Source organism: Pipistrellus kuhlii, unplaced genomic scaffold (genome assembly GCF_014108245.1).
Source record: "Pipistrellus kuhlii isolate mPipKuh1 unplaced genomic scaffold, mPipKuh1.p scaffold_m20_p_3, whole genome shotgun sequence".
In the NCBI taxonomy this organism is placed as follows: domain Eukaryota; kingdom Metazoa; phylum Chordata; class Mammalia; order Chiroptera; family Vespertilionidae; genus Pipistrellus; species Pipistrellus kuhlii.
In genome coordinates, this window is record NW_023425529.1 from 149457494 (window position 1) to 149474606 (window position 17113).

The following is a 17113-nucleotide window of genomic DNA, read 5'->3' on the forward strand; positions in this document are numbered from 1 at the left end:
GACCATGATGTAGCTTTTTCCCTGCCCTGTCAACCATGGAAGCATAAATCAAAACAGAACTTCCACCTGCCCATGTGCAGACTGACTGCTACGAACAGAGCACCAGCCACCTGAGCTGCACATGTACCTTGAGTGAGAAATGAATGGTTGTTGGACCATTTGTTCCTGCAGCTCCCAGAACCTGTCCTGATTAGTAAACATAGATTCGCATGTCCAGGGGCTCTCTATCAGGCTCATGCATTTTTTATAGTTTGTTCACTTGTCTCCTGCAATGTTGTGCTTTGCTGGTATTCCTTCACCCTCATTGGCTTCTCCTTGTTTGCAACTTTGCTGGATCTTTCTGCCATTCTGTTCTGTAAATGCTACAGTGCAGCAGGATTGAATCTTCACTCATCCTTTCTTTTTTACCTATACTCTCTCTCTTCCTAGAAAATCTCATTCAGGCTCAAGGAATAAATTTGTATGTGCCCAGGAATCCTTCTAATTACCAAACACTTATAATAAACCCCCTATTAGTCGTATCTCCCTGTGGCTGTCTCATTGGCTGCTTTGCATTTTAGATACCTAACAGAAATTCTGGTTCTGATCCACACCTGCAAAATCTTCTCTGTTCATATAACCATACCAGCATTCATCCACTGGCTCAAACTCCAAACCTAGAGTCATTCACGAATCCACTCTTTCTAACTACCTCTCCCTGGTCCTCATCCAATCCACCGGGAAGTCTTATTGAAGTCAACTCAAAAATATTTACCAAATCTGATCACTTATTACCACTTCTTCACATACTCCTATTACAACTCATTCATCTGACACCAAATGAGCTGCCATAACCTTTTAGTCATTTTGTTTTCACTCTGAGATCACCCATGCCCATTTTACAGACATTAGCTCCAGAGTTCTTTTAAAAATATAAATTACATCATATTTCTCTCTACTTCAAAACCTCCAATGGCTTTCTGCTAACTTAGAAAAAATAGAATTTCTGTATAAAGAGTAAATTATAACCTCATATTTATTTTTTCAGAAGATGTAACTAAAGTTCAAAACTCTAGGTCTTCTTTCAGTTTTTAATAATAATAAATAAATAAAAACTTGAAAGAATGGAAGATTGCTGATGAGAGTGTTAAACTGCCCAACTAGCATTACAACATTACTTGTTGTAGTTTGCATGCACATAAATCACACAAATTCAAGTGAAATCTCTGCTTATTCTTTTGTCTACATAGGTGAGCTTCCATTTGTCTATTTTCTATGGAGGTCAAAGAGTTTTCCTGTAAACTTGAAGAGACTCTTAAAATTTCCAGGACTGTTGACATGTATCCTTGAGACTAAAAATATCTATTATCAGTTATCATATGTAAGACTGTTTTGTTTTAAAAAACACTCACATTTGTTCAACTAAGTTGTTAACGAAGTTTGTCATGGGAAATTGAATTTTACCCTTGTGACAATTATTTAACTCTGACATCTCTCATCTAGCTGGAACGAAACTAACAAATGTAAAAGACCTATACAGATTCTCTTAAACCTAGGAATAAATCTAAGATGAATTTCTTTTTTGTAATAATTTATAAGTAACTAAAGGCCCAGTGCATGGATTCGTGCACTGGTTGGGTCCCTCAGCCTGGCCTGCAGCCTCTTGCAATCTGGGACCCCTTGGGGTATGTCAAACTGCTGGTTTCATGATCCCTGGCAGTCCAATATCCCCTGAAGGATGAAGTAGTGCTTGAAGCGGCAGGCAGCCAGGGAGGAGCCGAGCCCAGGCAGGGGTGCTGCTCCCACTCATCCTAGGCAGGTGGGCCCTGCTGCACCTACTGTTGCCCCTACTCAATAAGCTCATTGAGTGGCACTCTTGCTGTGGGAGTGCACTGACCAGCAGGAGGCAGCTCCTGCATTAAATGTCTGCCCCCTGGTGGTCAGTGTGCATCATAGTGACCAGTCAAACGGTCGACTGGTCACTTAGGGTTTTATATATATAAATAATAAATTGCTTTGAAGTCAATTAGCATGAAAACGCAAAGTAGACTCTCAGTCTTTCACATAACTCCTTACGTTGGTTCACAAGGCCTTATGTGACTGGATTTTCATCTACTTTCTTTATTCTTTCCCTATAATTATTTTCTTCATCACGTTTCCAGGTACTGTGGCCTTGTTGCTGTTTCTGAAACACAACAAGTTCATTTCAAATTTAGGGCTCTAGGCTTCTTGATTTTTTGCCTTACCTTCCCATGACCCCAATTATTCACAACATTCAATTTTGGTTCAAATTCCACCTCCTCCAAGAAGTCTTCCCAAATCACTCAATTTAGCCTCCTCTCAGTTCCATTAAATCACTCTCTCATAACTCTGTTTCTTTACTTCCATTTATTTATGATATGAAACTGTGTTATTTTTTTACTTGTCTGTCTTCTTCTATTAGACTGCAAATTCCATAAGAACAAGGACCTTGTTTATCTTTGTTTTCTCCTGGAAACTTGAAATATGTCTAGTCTACAGTTGGCCATATAAACAATTGTGAAATAAAGAAATAAACTCATTTTTTAACTTCAAAGGCATTTCAATGGAAAGTAATAAATAGCATAGCATTATTCTACATATCTAGGTGAATTAGGGTCAAGGACAATCTATAATAAGAAAATTGTCTGATTTAGACAATATTAGCACACATTTTCTGGGGCCACAGCTGTAAGTAGGTTTAGTCAATGTGTTTTATATCAAAGACCATTTGAAAATTGGGTATATTGAACCATCTATGAATTAGCAAGAACTTGGCCCACAGTTCCAAGGTTGGCTGGTGATTCTTGCTGCTGGACAATTGTGAAAATTAGGATGAACTGGTACAATACATAAGTGCAGGTTATTGAAATAATTAGGATTCCATAAGACATTCCAGCTAAGGACCTTGTTCGCATGTTGGTCTGCAGATCAATAATGTGCCTGAATAAAAACTAATAGAGGCAGAAAGTTGTGGTCTCATTTCTTGGCTTTGATTGGGTTGGTCAGCAGCTCTAACTCAGGGTGTGGCCAAGGACTTAATTCCTTCAGATGGACCAGGTCTGAATTAAGAGTACATAAGCCCAGACTGCTGTCAAACCCTTGCCAAGAACCAATTCCAGCATGTAATAATTACAAGAGTTTTACCAAAAGGTTGGTGAAGCTTGGGGAGCTCAATAGGGTTGAGTCACATGTAGTTTACCTGTTGGAAATGGCTACAAAGCATCTCCCCCAAACCTGGATGGTATTTTAACTGCCAGACAGCTCAGGGCATTTTATTGCCTCCTGTTGGCCAACCACCTGAATAGCTGTAGGCTATTACCGAAACTGACATTTCTGTACCCTTTGATACCTTATCCTTTACAGTGTATATTTCCACCCTGCCTTGGGACAAATTGTGTTTAATAAAAGCACAGGTCCTTGGTCAAGAAGGAGAGTCTTCTAGTTCCTTCAGCTGGAAGCTCCTCTGACCCCCAATGCCTTTCAAAACTATCTTTCATCCACGGACTCCTTTCCACGGACTCCTTCTCAATCATCTATGTGCATCCCTCTCTTCAGAATGCTGAACCTTTTGTAAGGCTGGGAAAAAGAATCCCTCCAGACCCTCAGATCTGAATGTATCAGTTAAACTTTAAAAGACCAGTTATAGAGAAAATGGGGATAATCCTTTTATGAGTTAAAATTTATAGTTTGTTATTATGAGTAGAGATTCAAAGACAGTTGAATGGAAAAAGTAAAAACAAACAAAACCCTACAACCTGACTTCTATTTTAGATAACAGTGAAGACGGTCTGATCTGTGACAGCTTGCTGGGGTGCATCTGCACAAATGTTTGGCCTTGTGCTTTGATTACTACAATGTCAATATTTAAAATGTTTTTTTGTCCATTTGCATTTTCTATTTCTTATGCCAATTTTTAAAAAAAATCATTTTTGCTATAAATTTATTTTATTTTTTTAATCCTCACCCAAGGATATGTTTATTGATTTTAGAGGCAGTAGGGGAGAGAGAGAGAGAGAAAGAAGAAAAGAGAGAGAGACAGAGAGAGAGAGAAAAAATGGATGTGTAAAAGAAACATCCATTAGTTGCCTACTGTATGCACCTTGATTGGGGATCAAACCCATAACCTATATATATGCTCTGACTGGAAATCGAACCTGAAATCTTTTGGTGTATGGGACAATGTTCCAACCAACTGAGCCACCTGGCCAGGGCTAGAAATCTAATTTTTTATCTAGGTTTTCAAGGTTGTGGTGATTTAGTTGTGATATACATGTATGTACATTTATATACACACATATATGTAAAATACTCTATATACAGGAGTGGGCAAAAGCAAATTAACAGCTGTTTATATGGAAAACAATACAAGAATAAACTGTTTTTTGCCCACACCCTGTATGTGTGTTTATATATCATGTATGCATTAGATATTACATGTGTAATGTATTCAATGTATTCAACTTTGAATGTTTGTTATATTTTTAGTTTTTTCTTTTTTGAGTCACCTTTTGCATCATCATAGTCTATCAGACTCATCACTCTTGTATCTTCCTGGCTGGCCTGAATGTGCAAGCAAATTGACAGCCTGTGCTGAGTGGAGCATCTCTTCCAGGAATATTTTTGTTTGCTTTTTAAAGAATTTTGCAAATTGTTCTATATTTATTGGCCATTGAATATACTGAAAATACCAAGAGAAGTATCTTGGATGAAGAAGCAGCTGCTGGAGTGCTGGATGCAGGGTTTGCTGTCATGTAGATAGCTCTTTCCATTTTCCTATGTGAATGTGAGTTTAATTTAAAAAAGAAAAAAAAAAGCCCCACACATTTCTACATTTTACCATGAAAGCATATACAAATGGATCAAATGGTTTCGTATTTAAAGCAAAATACAGTAGAACATTAAGTACTTCATTTCCATGCTTTCATCCAAATATTGTAAAAATTGGATTAATCTCAGTTTATCAGTTAATTGTTCAAGTATATTAGTGGAAAACTTTAAAAGATGTTGTTTGAGTTTTTTTGATGGAGCAAATATTGTTTTCTTAAGCTGCCTCTCTTTTACCTTTTGGAAACAATTTTAAAGACACTTTAGCACAAACTTTCATTAGTTTTTGCCCTTTTATACTAGTTTGTTTTTTTAATGTAATTCTGAAATTGACCTGATTTACTCTATTAGACACTTGAAGTTGTGGAATTCTGCTAATTTCACTAGTGCATATGTTGCATAAGAAAACAAAAATCCTCCTGTTGTTGATAAAATAAAAATAAAAATAAGTGTTCTAAAAACAACAACAACACGTCCTCTATTTCCCTAAGAGACCGTATACCTATAATATAATTCTAATCCTAGGGATATGCACGCTTTCATTTTAAAACAACAAAATGGCGCAGGCTGAATCTGTACCAACTGCAGAGCAACTCTTAGTGTTGTGGTGGTTATTGATGTTATTTTTTTTGGAGGGTGGAATGGGGACATTGCCTCCTAATATAAGAGAGAGAATATTCTTAATCAAGAAACATTTTTGTATAAGATATTTTTTTTAAATTAATCTGATTCAAATGATGCCATGTAATATGCTGGTCTTGAGGCCCTGCTAATATTTAATGTAATATGTTATTTAATTTGGAATTTAATATCTGTTAATAGTACTTAAAATATAAAGCTATTTCTTTAAAAATATGTTTTTTATGTATTTCAGAGAGAGAAAGAAAGAGGGAGAGAGAGAGAAAAAAAAAAAATCAATGATGAGTATCATTGATCAGTTGCTTACTGCACGCCCCCTACTGGGGATCGAGCCTGAAACCTGGGCAGGTGTCCTGATGGGGAATCAAATCGTGACCTCCTGTTTCATGGGTCGACATTCAACAACTGAGCCACATTGGCCAGGCTAAAGCTATTTTTAAGATAAAAACAACCATTCATTTGGAATTCTCAATGAAAGAGAACTCTATCTTATTGCAAAAAAAAGTCTTTCTATTTTTTTTCCCTCTTGATTTATTTTTTAGTATATTCAATGGCTAGAGAAAATAAAATAACTTGTTAAAATTTTTAAAAAGCAACAAATTTCTAATTTTATATTTGCAAGGTTTGTAAAGTTTAGGATTGCCTGGCAGTTCATTTTGCTTTCATGTTGATTATGATGAAACTAGGGGCCCAGTGCATGAAATTTTTTTTGCCCCAGGGGGGCAGAAGGGAGTGTCCTACTGATGGCTTAAGTCTACTCCCCATGGTTCTCTGCTCTCTGTGGAACTGCCTGCTTGATGACACCACAGGCCCTGCAGTCTGCTTGCTCACTAAGGGGGGCTGCTTGCTCCTTGCTGCCATGGCCAGGGGCAAGCAGGGCCCTGCTGTCTGCTCACTTGTTGCAGGGGACATTCCTGCCCCACCCTGGGCCACTTGCAGGTGCAAGCTGGCTCGAAGCATCTGGGTCCCAGGGATGTTCCTGCCCTGCCCCCCAGCTGCTCAGCGCCTGCATGCATAGGCCAGGAGTGGCCGGGGGCATTTTGGGACCCTGGCCACTCCAGGCCTACGTGGAGGCCTACAGGCTAAGAGCATCCTGACTCCCAAGGATGCCTGTCCCTGGGATGCAGACCACTTAGTGCTGGCATGGGCATAAGCAGCTGCCCTGCCTTAGGCTGCTTTGTGCCTGTGTATGCAAATTAACCTACCATTTTTGTCAGGTTAATTTGCATGCTCACTTCTGATTGGCTGGTGGGTATTGTGAAAGATTTGCATCTTTCTCCTTTATTAGTGTAGATAGCTGGCATTTCTGAAATACTTTATTTATTTCCCTCCCCACCTTCTCCAGATAATAATTAAGAATTAATATGAAACATTTCATAACATTATTTAAAAAAGAATAATAATACTTAAAATTCATAGAGTGATCACCATATTTCAGGAACTATGCTAAACACTTGTACATATTCACTCATTTAATACTCATGACAATCCTATGAAGTAGGTATTATTATGTTCATTCCAACTTCATAGATAAGAAAATTGAGTTGTGCACACAAAGACATTCAGTTACTTACCCAGGGTTATAGCTGTTAATTGGCAGAGTTGGGGTTCAAACCTAGGCTCTTTAGGTCTAGAATTCACTTATTTAATTATAATTCTACTTTACTATGGTTGAATATAATATGGTTTGTTGTTTGTCTTTTTTTTTTTTTAATCCTCACTGAAGGGTATGAGAGACAGAGACATCCAGGTGAGAGACAAACATCAATCAGTTGCCTCTCATATGTGCCCCACCTGGGGATCAAACCCAAAACATTTTGGTGCATGGGGCAATGCTCCAATTAACTGAGCCACCCGGACAGGGCTATTTTGCCTTTATAGAGCTAGAGGTTAAAACTTGTTCTACATAATACCAAAACAACTGGTAAAGTAATATTTTTGAATTTTTTAAATCCTAGAAATGTGGGGTTTTCTAGGCAGTTCCTTTACTCACCTATTTTGGTCTGAATCTCATATAGAGATTCAAATAGTAAATATCACAAGCTTGGCAGTGAAAATACACAGTGCAACACTTTAAAATAAAATAATTCTGGCCAAACAGCAATTAGACCTGTTATTGCTTAGTATTGTGTTGACTTGACCCCAAAGAATTTCATAAACTCTGGAAAAAAAAGAGAAAAATGTTAGCTGTAGATGAAAATGTTTCCCTTTGCCAGCAGATGTCACTGTTGCCTCTTAGCTCTGACCATTTAGTGTCTATAGGAGATTGAGATGATGGAGAGCAAGAGAAGTATTTTATTAAAATCTCTGTAAGTCAGTGGTATAAAGAAACACTATTGCTTTGGTATAAAAAAAAGATAATTAAGCAAAATAGAGAGAGTATCTGTCACACCACTTCTACAGAGAACAGTGGATTTCAGACAACCTGCTGCCCCTCTGATAGCTCAGAGGCAGCAGCCCCAGGAAGAAGGCTGAGGACTGTGGTAAAAGGAGCTCCTCAGAGGTCTGCACAGAGCTGTGTTCATTCCTGGAAGCCAACAGGACTCAAGCAGAGCACAAATGCTAGAGGACAAAGAAAGAGCTACAGGGCTGTCATGAACTGCTTGTTTCAGAGCACAGGCAAGGCACTTTCTCGTAAGGCCTAAAAACAGTCGGAAGAGATTTTGCAGAAACCAAAGGTCTTGTTTTGGCAGGTGGGACAGAAAGCATGGCAATAAGGCTCACACAAAGGCACCCTGAGCACTTCTGCTGTCTCTGGGAATACAGAGGTAACCAGACAGGACTCACCCTGAAGGCAGCAGGAATGCATAAACAAACCAGCAAGCCAAGAAAAAAATAACCATGACCTTTGTACAATTTTCTCTGCAAATGATACCCTACTACGGTACTCTGAAAAATTGCCCTGATTCTCACCGTGAAGATAAAATCATTAATTATTTGAATGAGTCCATAATTAAGTAATAGGATAACTATCTTACCTAATAAGAGACAGATATGTAAATTGATTGTACCTCTGCTATACCCATAGCCAATCAGAGTGAGTATGCAAGTTAACCCAACAAAGATGGCAGGTTAATTTGCATATGCAGGCACGGAGCAGCCAAGAGGGTCAGGATGCCTGCTATGAGAGGGAGGGAGAGTAGCAGAGGGAGCTCCAGGAGTGGTGCTCCAAACAGAAGCGAATACATGCCGGCTCCTAGGTGGGCTGGGGGCAGGGATATGCCAGCTCCCGGGTGGCTGGGAGTGAAGCCAGGAGAAGGAAGGCCTATTGCAAGAATATCATGCAACGGGCCTCTAATAAAATCATAATTGTCAATAGATATTGTCATTTTTGAAAACCAAAATGTCTTTTATTATTTTGGGTTTTAAAAATATCTGCTCCTCAAAAATTTTTACTTCTATTTTGGTAAATTCTGCTAGGGTAGTTAGGAAATATATTCTACTTACGTTTTAAAGGTGTTGTTTTAGGGTTCATTGTGGGAAACTTTTCTAAGATTAACCAACATGCTTCTCTAACTTGGTCCTGTCATTTCAGAAGCTCATTTGACACAAATAATGTGCTGTCAGTGTTTGCTTCAGGATGCATGTGTGTGTGTGCTATGTTTTGATGAAATTGGTTGGTAATAAGAAGAGAGCTAGAGTGTGACCTTCAGTGCTATGAAGGGAGCACAGGTGTCCCTTTTGACTTAAATTGATATTCAAACTTGTATTATATCTCCTGAGAAACACTAATGCCTAGGTCATGAATAGTTTGAAACTAAATGATGATGCCTACTTTGTGGAATAATTACCTAGAAAAATAAAAAAAATTACTGTTATTGCCCTGCCTTGGTTTTTAGGCCAGATATTTCTCCTGAGCAGCCAACCCATACTTTCCAACAGCCTAAGGAATGTCTCCAGGCATCCTGAACACATGGGTTTACCAGATGTATCAAGTAAAAATACAGAATGGCAGTTAAAATTGAATTTCAGATCAAATAAGATTACTATTCCTTTTTTGTATGTTGCATTCAATTTGCTAATATTCTTTGAAGATTTTAACTTGTATGTTCCTGAGGGATATTGGACTGTAATTTTTCTTTTCCTGTAAAAATCTTTTTTTTTTAACTGTAGGTTTTGATATCTGAGGGCTAGCAGCCTCATAAAATGAGTTAGGAAGTGCTCCTTCCTCTTCTATTTTCTGAAAGAGTTTGTGTAAGGTTGGCATAATTTCATATTATGTTTAATAGGAGTGTTTGATAGAAGTCAGTTAAATTATCTGGACTTGAAGTTTTTCTCTGTGGAAAAGTATTTTTATGCAAATTCTATCTTTTTGTTGTTGCGTGTCTCAAGGACTGTTATCCCTACTGGACTACATTGGCATGACCTAGCCTACCTCTCCTACATCATGTGGCCACGCTCCCTTGAGAGACCCACCTTCAGCCACCCTGGCTTCAGACAGAAGGCCTTTGTGCATGTTGTAGTGTCCTGCTGCCCTGCTCTTTTATCTCACTTATCTTATCCTGGGATCTTCACCCTTAGGTACTATTTCACTGGGGTGTTTTGCTCACATACACACACATAAAAATGTATAGTATTTTTAATTGAATTGTGCAAAACTACATAGTCAGTTTTCCTTTGTTGTTGTTTTTATTTTTAAATTTAATAAGTTGCCAAGGCTTGTTGTTGTTTACTTCCTTGTCAGTTCTGCAAAAATGATTTGAAACCTCAATCCCACTTGCAGAAGGCTCAATCACAAAACTAGACTTGTCTGCCCCCTAGTGGTAGGCTCTGTGATGACCACAGAAGTCAAATACTTGAAAACAGGCTTTTTGTTGGAGCTGCCACAAATTGGACCCAGCAGATGTGAAGCTCATGTTGTTTCACCACCAAGCCATGATCCTCGATCCAGGTCTAATATTCACTCTCCATAAATACGTTCATTTTTCTCTTTATTAATGTGTGTTTTGACCAAGTATTTGTTTTTACTAAGTATTTGTTTTTACTAAGAATTTATTACCTTCATGGAGAAAAATAATGGAATATATTTTAAAAAATAATTTTTACAAGAGCTTTGCCCATAGAGTAGCTGTAAGACTGAATGTAATAGCATGTGTCATAACACAGAGGAAAAATGTAAACACTAAATGATTTCTTGTGAAATTTAGAAATATGATTAAAGGATCATATTTATGGTCCGGTTATTCTCTTTGGACCAGGTACCAACTCACATTCTAATATACCATATTTGATCTAGTGGAGGTTTAAAATGGGGAATATTAATTAGGCAGAGGGTTCCCCTTCTTTAAATCAGTGTATCATGGTAGTTTTAATCATTGGCCCATTTTTATAAACATGATGATCTCAGCATCTTTGCTCCCTGATAGAGACTCCTAGCTGCCATCCAGAAAGAGTTTCCCTTTGAGCTTTATCACCCATAGTTTTATGACAGAACCATGATTTCCTTTTTCTTCTTTAAATACAAAATTGCATTAAATATTGCCTTCCCTATTCCTGACCCTTCCAACTTCCCACACAACCCAAGGCATGTAGCTCCTATTGCTTTCAGATTCCAGTTTCATTAGCTACAGACAGCTCTGCCCTTGCTGATCTCAGAAGATACCAAAATAACCTGCACATTCTTAGGTATCATGAATGAAATGCATGTCAACATTGATGATGTTTCTCTCAAAGAATAACGGTTCATGCTACATTCATTTTTATTTAGTGTGTTGGTTGCCGAGCATGGTAGATATATGACTATAGACTTTATGATTTGTCTGCCAGATGATGCCTCATACCCACCTTGTTTTCGCCATTACCCTGGCAATGGTAAGCTCAGGGAAGATAAAGATTGAGATTGAGGGTTCTCTGATTTGCACAGATGCTGGTAAATGTTAAAGAGTTGTAGTCATGCACATGGCTACCCATAGAGACATTTTATGTAAGTCAAAGATTCAGTTTTTCAGGTGAAAATTTGAAATACTCAAAACTTAATTGGTTAAATATTAAACTTTCAACAAAAAGAGGTAAATTTCTAAGGGAGTTTGAGGGAGAATGAAAAAAAAAATACTTGTGGAGGAGATGAGAGTTATTTAAGGAATGCCTTTGGATTTTGTATTCCAAACTAGAGGCCCAGTGCACGAAATTTGTACATGGGGGTGTTTGTCCCTCAGCCCGGCCTGCACCCTCTCCAATCTGGCACCCCTAGAGGGATGTCCGACTGCCCTTTTAGGCCTGATTCATCCCAGTAGGATTGGGCCTAAAAGGGCAGTCTGACATCCCTCTCACAATCCAGGACTGCTGGCTCCCAACTGCTCACCTGCCTGCCTTCCTGATTGCACCTAATCACGTCTGCTTGCCAGACTGATCACCCCCTAACCATTCTCTTGTCAGCCTGATTGATGCCTAACTGCTTCCCTGCCAGCCTGTTTGCCCCTAACTGCCCTCCCCTGCAGGTCTGATCATTCCCAACTGCCCTCCCCTGCAGGCTTGATTGCCCCCATCTTCCCTCCCTTGCAGACCTGGCCCCTCCCTATTGCCCTCCCCTGCTGGCCATTTTGTGGCTGCCATCTTGTGTCCACATGGGGACAGTCATCTTTGACCACATGGGGGTAGCCATCTTGTGTGTTGGAGTGACAGTCAATTTCCATATTATTATTTTATTAGATAGGATTAGATAGGATAGAGGCCTGGTGCACAGGTGGGTGCCTCCGTTTTGCCCTGAAAGGTATCCCAGATCAGGGTACAGGTTCCCTTGTGGCATGGGGCAGCCTGGGAGAGGGGCCTGTGGTAGTTTTCAGGGCAGCTACGCCCCCTGGTGACCCAAGCAGTGGCCCTGGTATCTGGGATTTATTTATCTTCTATAATTGAAATTTTGTGGCCTTTAGCGAAGGACTGGGCCAGCCAGGGCAAGTGAAAAGCTTGGCTTCTTCCATTGCCAGGGAAACCCAAGTCTCCTGCTCTCTCCATGGCTGCAGCCATCTTGGTTGGGTTAATTTGCATACCATCTCCTGATTGGCTAGTGAGCATGCCTTGTGGATGTAGCAGAGGTATGGTCAATTTGCATATTACTCTTTTATTAGATAGGATTGCAATATGGTTAAAGTATGAATCTTGGTCCAATGAAAATTGGAAAAGACACAGAGAAGTGAGGTCATCAACAAAAATTAAGTCTGTTAGTATGTGGTGTGTGTGTGTGGTAGTGTATGCCAGGTGAGAGTTCCGGTAAAAAGTGAGTGATTTGGATAATAAATTGTATGTTAAGTCAATGAAAAAAAAAATTTTTTTTTCCAATTGGAGAGTTAGCTCTTTAAGCCTAATGTTACATATTAGAGCCACAAGATGGGGATACAACATAATCTTCCTTTTTCATGCTGTTGACAAGTAGAATACTCAAAAAATAACAGGTTTTAGAGCAAGACTGTTTCTCTTGATGGTAACTTTGATCCTATACCTGGTACAGAAAATGTGTTTGTCAAAGACAGCATATATTTTTAAAAATCAGCTTCTTTTAAAAAAAATAATTTGCACAGCACTTTCTTCCCAGTTTTACTCCAGGTCAAGATCAAGTCACTGTGTTTTGATGTATGGGATTAAAGCTTTTATCCTGTCGGTGTCCTCGTGTTACCCAATTGAGTCAATGTTATCAATAAAGTTGTCCTCCCTTCTTTCCTTCCCTATTATTGTATGAACTTTTCATCCTTTATATTTGTATTTAATCTAAGAGTTTTGCAGGATATTGAATTCAAGCACTTCATAATATAATGTAAAATTTTTAAATTTTAGAATATCAATATGTGTGTGTTATGGCTATGAAATATTTACACACAGATAAAGCTTCAGATAGATATATAGTTATTTCTTTTTTATATGTATAAATTTGGTACTTAAACAGGGACTCAAGTTTCATGTAAGGTTAAATAAATGATTCTTACTGATAAATTTATTTATATATAGGTGTAAGATAAGCTGCACCTTAACATATAAATATTTAGTTACATGTAGCTATTAGTGAGTGTAAGTGTGTGTATGTGTAGACATATGTGTCAATTTTTATCCATATGTTTATAGATAAACTTCTACAGCAAACTTATCTAACTGTGTGCTCAGTATCCCCTCCTGAACATCCCATGAGCATCATGTTTAAAATTTAGCTGGTCACACCATCATCCCCAAGCTCTTCCTGTATTCCTTGTCTCAGTGAATGGTCCTACAAGCCATCCAGTTGCCCAGGAATCTTGATACGTTTCTATTCTTCACCCTGATCCTAAAATCAATCACTATCTCTTGTGGATTGTTCTTCAAATATTTCTCTGCCCACACCTTCTCTTGTCCTTATAGAAACTTCCATAAAATTTATTTCCTCTGGTCCTCTAATCTCCTTTAAACACATCCCCAACATGGCCATTGGACTCATCTATCTGAAGTGTAGATCCGGTCATGTCTCTATTCTTTTAAATCCTTCGGTGCATCTCCCCATTTTACAGTTAGATATAACTATATATTTATATGCTAAGATGCAATTTATCTTATGCCTATATATAAATAAATTTATACAGAATATAAATTATAAGGTTCTAAACTACAAAGCCAATCAGATATTTTTATTCTTTAGCTTTTGTTTGTTATTGTTTTGCACCAAGAATGCCCTTCATGATAAATTTCACTTTAAAATATCTTCATCTTTAAAACATATATTAAATGTTAACTAAAAGTAGGGCTATATTATAGGAGCTTATGTATTCATTATATATATAAATATGTATATACTAATATATTTATAAACTTAGATGTTGAATAACCAAATCTATATTAAAGTAGTACTAAAGCAAAACTTCTGCTTGACCCTGACAATGATTCAGCACTGTTACAGATGGCCATTCATTTGATTAAATATTCACTGAGTTCTCACTACATGGGAGGTCTTTGGGAGACATTATTAAATAAAATGGATAAAAATGATTGCCCTTGTAAAACTTAAATTCTAGAATATGAAACACTCGTTTCTTCAAAAAAAATTTCTACTTTTGAATCCTTTAATAGTAAATATACCTTAATAAATTTTATTATATCATGAAGGTAAAGCTTTCAATATTTATTTAAATCTAGAATTGTATTACTAATCAAGTGATATAGTAGTGACGTAAACTTATCTTGTCTTTTATATTTTCAGAAAATGTTAATTAATTTGCTTCTACTAATTAGTATCTATTCAAATTTTAATATGCTCCATATTCATCAGCTAAGAAATTATTTTATTTATATATTGTATCCCATAGGATGAGATTAAGTAGTATATAATGAAAAACATAAATAACTGACCTGAAAATGATAGTTTACTTTTCTCTCAGGTGAAAAGGAGTCTGGAGGCACCTCTCTGGGACTGATATGGCATCGCTATTATTTGAAATGTATCTGAAATCGACAGCCCCTGGAAGGATTCAGGAGTTTGAGCCAATTTTCTTATGGGATAAAAGGTAGAGCTGGGGGGGAGGAGGAGAGAAGATCCCTTCAACACTTGGAATTGAGTCTTTCAGGTTTCAGATCAACTACAAACTAGGAATTAGCCTGAACACTTGCACATCATTTTGTCCCAGAACATGGATCATAGAAGAACCCTTAATCACCTCCAGTTGGCCTTTGACAATAGTGGCTATTGTTTTGGTGACAATGAGGTCTGAGAACATTTCCTTTTCTTTTAAGACTATTACATGGAAAATAAATAACAACTTAGAATATGGACTCTGGTGTTTTAGCACTGCATTTTATTCAATGCATATTTCTTCAATGCATATTCTTCCAGTTAGACTGTAATCTCCTTGAGGATAGAAATTGCACACTGCACATTTTTGTATTTCCACAGTCTTCTAGCACAAGATCCTACATGATCTTGCTCTTGCTCAGCTCTTCGTTTTCATCCTGTCACATTCTTCCTTCTCTTGAGATTCCTGGAGTGAGCCTACATCCTTCAGTATTAGAGAAAAAGAGATTGATTGCTGGGCATCTCCAAACAAAAACAGCTGGGTCCTCACACTACAGTGGAGTTCAGCATTGATAAGCTCCACCCAAACACACAACTTCAGTCCAACCACCACAAGAGGAGTCCTAAGTGGCCTTCATCAGCAGTGGTAGCCTTGTGGCTTGGGCCAGTGATTGGGCTAGTGGAAACCCTATGGCACTATTATGGAGGTTGGCTCGATGGGGCCATCTATACAATATTTGACTTTTCAGATTAAAGGAAACAAATTGGCTTGCACCCAGTTCCCTTCTCCTTTTTCAAGAATGGAAAGCAGATATGATACTAGCAGTCATCTTTTCTTAATAGGTTGACACAGATAAAGGAAAGTCTGAGATTCTTAAAAATGTATGGCCATGGTCAATTCTGAGCCTATATCCGCACTTCTTATTAATATCCCAATTTTTATATTCTTACTTGTGGATAGTCTGAATGCATTCCTAGGTGGTAATCCAACATATGCCCATCAAGAATGATGGAGGGGAAAAAGAAAATACAGGGGAGGGTATTAAAAATAAATTCTAGAGCTGAAGGACAGTGGTCTGTAGATTGAAATAGGTCATTAAGAACCCAAAACATGAAGGAAATTAAACCTGAATAAGCCATCCTACTAGAAGTTTCAGAACACTAGGTGTGCTTTGTAAAAATCTAAAAGCTAACAGAGAAAAAATAAGTCATATACAAAATGCTAGCAATCATTACGGTATTGGACTTCTTCACAACAGCGAAAGCTAGAACACAAAGAAGCCATGCATTCAAACCCTGAGGAACTGATTTCTACTATAGAATTCCATACTCAGCCAACTTAGAGAAAAAGTGTAGAGGAGAGCAAAATTATTTTCCTATCTTCAGTCTCATAATTTTTATTTCTTGTGTACCATTCTTAGAAAATGCCAAAGGAAGAAGGAATATGCTCCCCCAAAATAAGGGAGTGCACTGAGAGAAAAGGCATGGGATCCCAGGAATAGACTTTAATAGAAGAGAGGCAAAGGAATTCACCAGAATGTAATGAAAAGTCCTAGATGAGAACTTAAGTGGATCCAAGCAAAACTCTTCCATACTACAGCAAGAAAACAAAAACTCCAAGATGGATAAATCCAAAGGAAAAGCAATGATGTTTAGCCAGCAGAGTTTTATTCTTGTGGTGAGTTTTAAGAAAAATGAATAGTACAGACAGAGTCAACTCAGCAAATAAGAAATAAAATAAAATAAGGGTTTACTAACCACAGGAAAACAAAAATATGTGCATGCACAAAATTATAATAATTGTTCAGTGTGGCTCCCTTTTGAATAATAAATATCTATATATATAAAAAGCCAGCAACTGGAACACTGGAATAACCAGACTATCAGTTGCTATGACATCCACTTGCACATCATTTTGTGCAGTGAACCAGCTGGATCAGAGATGGGGTAAGCTAGCCAACCTCCCATGGCCCTTCCCCCACTGGTCCTGCTCCCAATTGGCCTCTCCCACCCCAATCAAGGGAGGGGCAGCCAGCCAACCCTCCCTCCACCCCTCTTTCTGACCCTACTCCCATCAGCCCCCCCCCCCTCTGATTAGGGGCAGGGCTGGCCGGCCAACCACCTGCAGCCCCTCCCCCTAGCTGGTTCCACCCTGGATCACCACCCCACAAATCGGGGGTGGGGCTA

At 38.2% G+C, this 17113-nt stretch overlaps 1 long non-coding RNA gene across 1 annotated transcript; it reads left to right on the top strand.

Moving 5' to 3' along the window:
• The first annotated feature begins 1235 nt into the window (after positions 1 to 1235).
• Positions 1236 to 16616, top strand: LOC123653098. Its single transcript, XR_006742727.1, has 3 exons — positions 1236 to 1319; positions 7612 to 7772; positions 16348 to 16616. It is a non-coding gene; the product is annotated as an uncharacterized LOC123653098 (long non-coding RNA).
• The last annotated feature ends 497 nt before the right edge of the window (positions 16617 to 17113 follow it).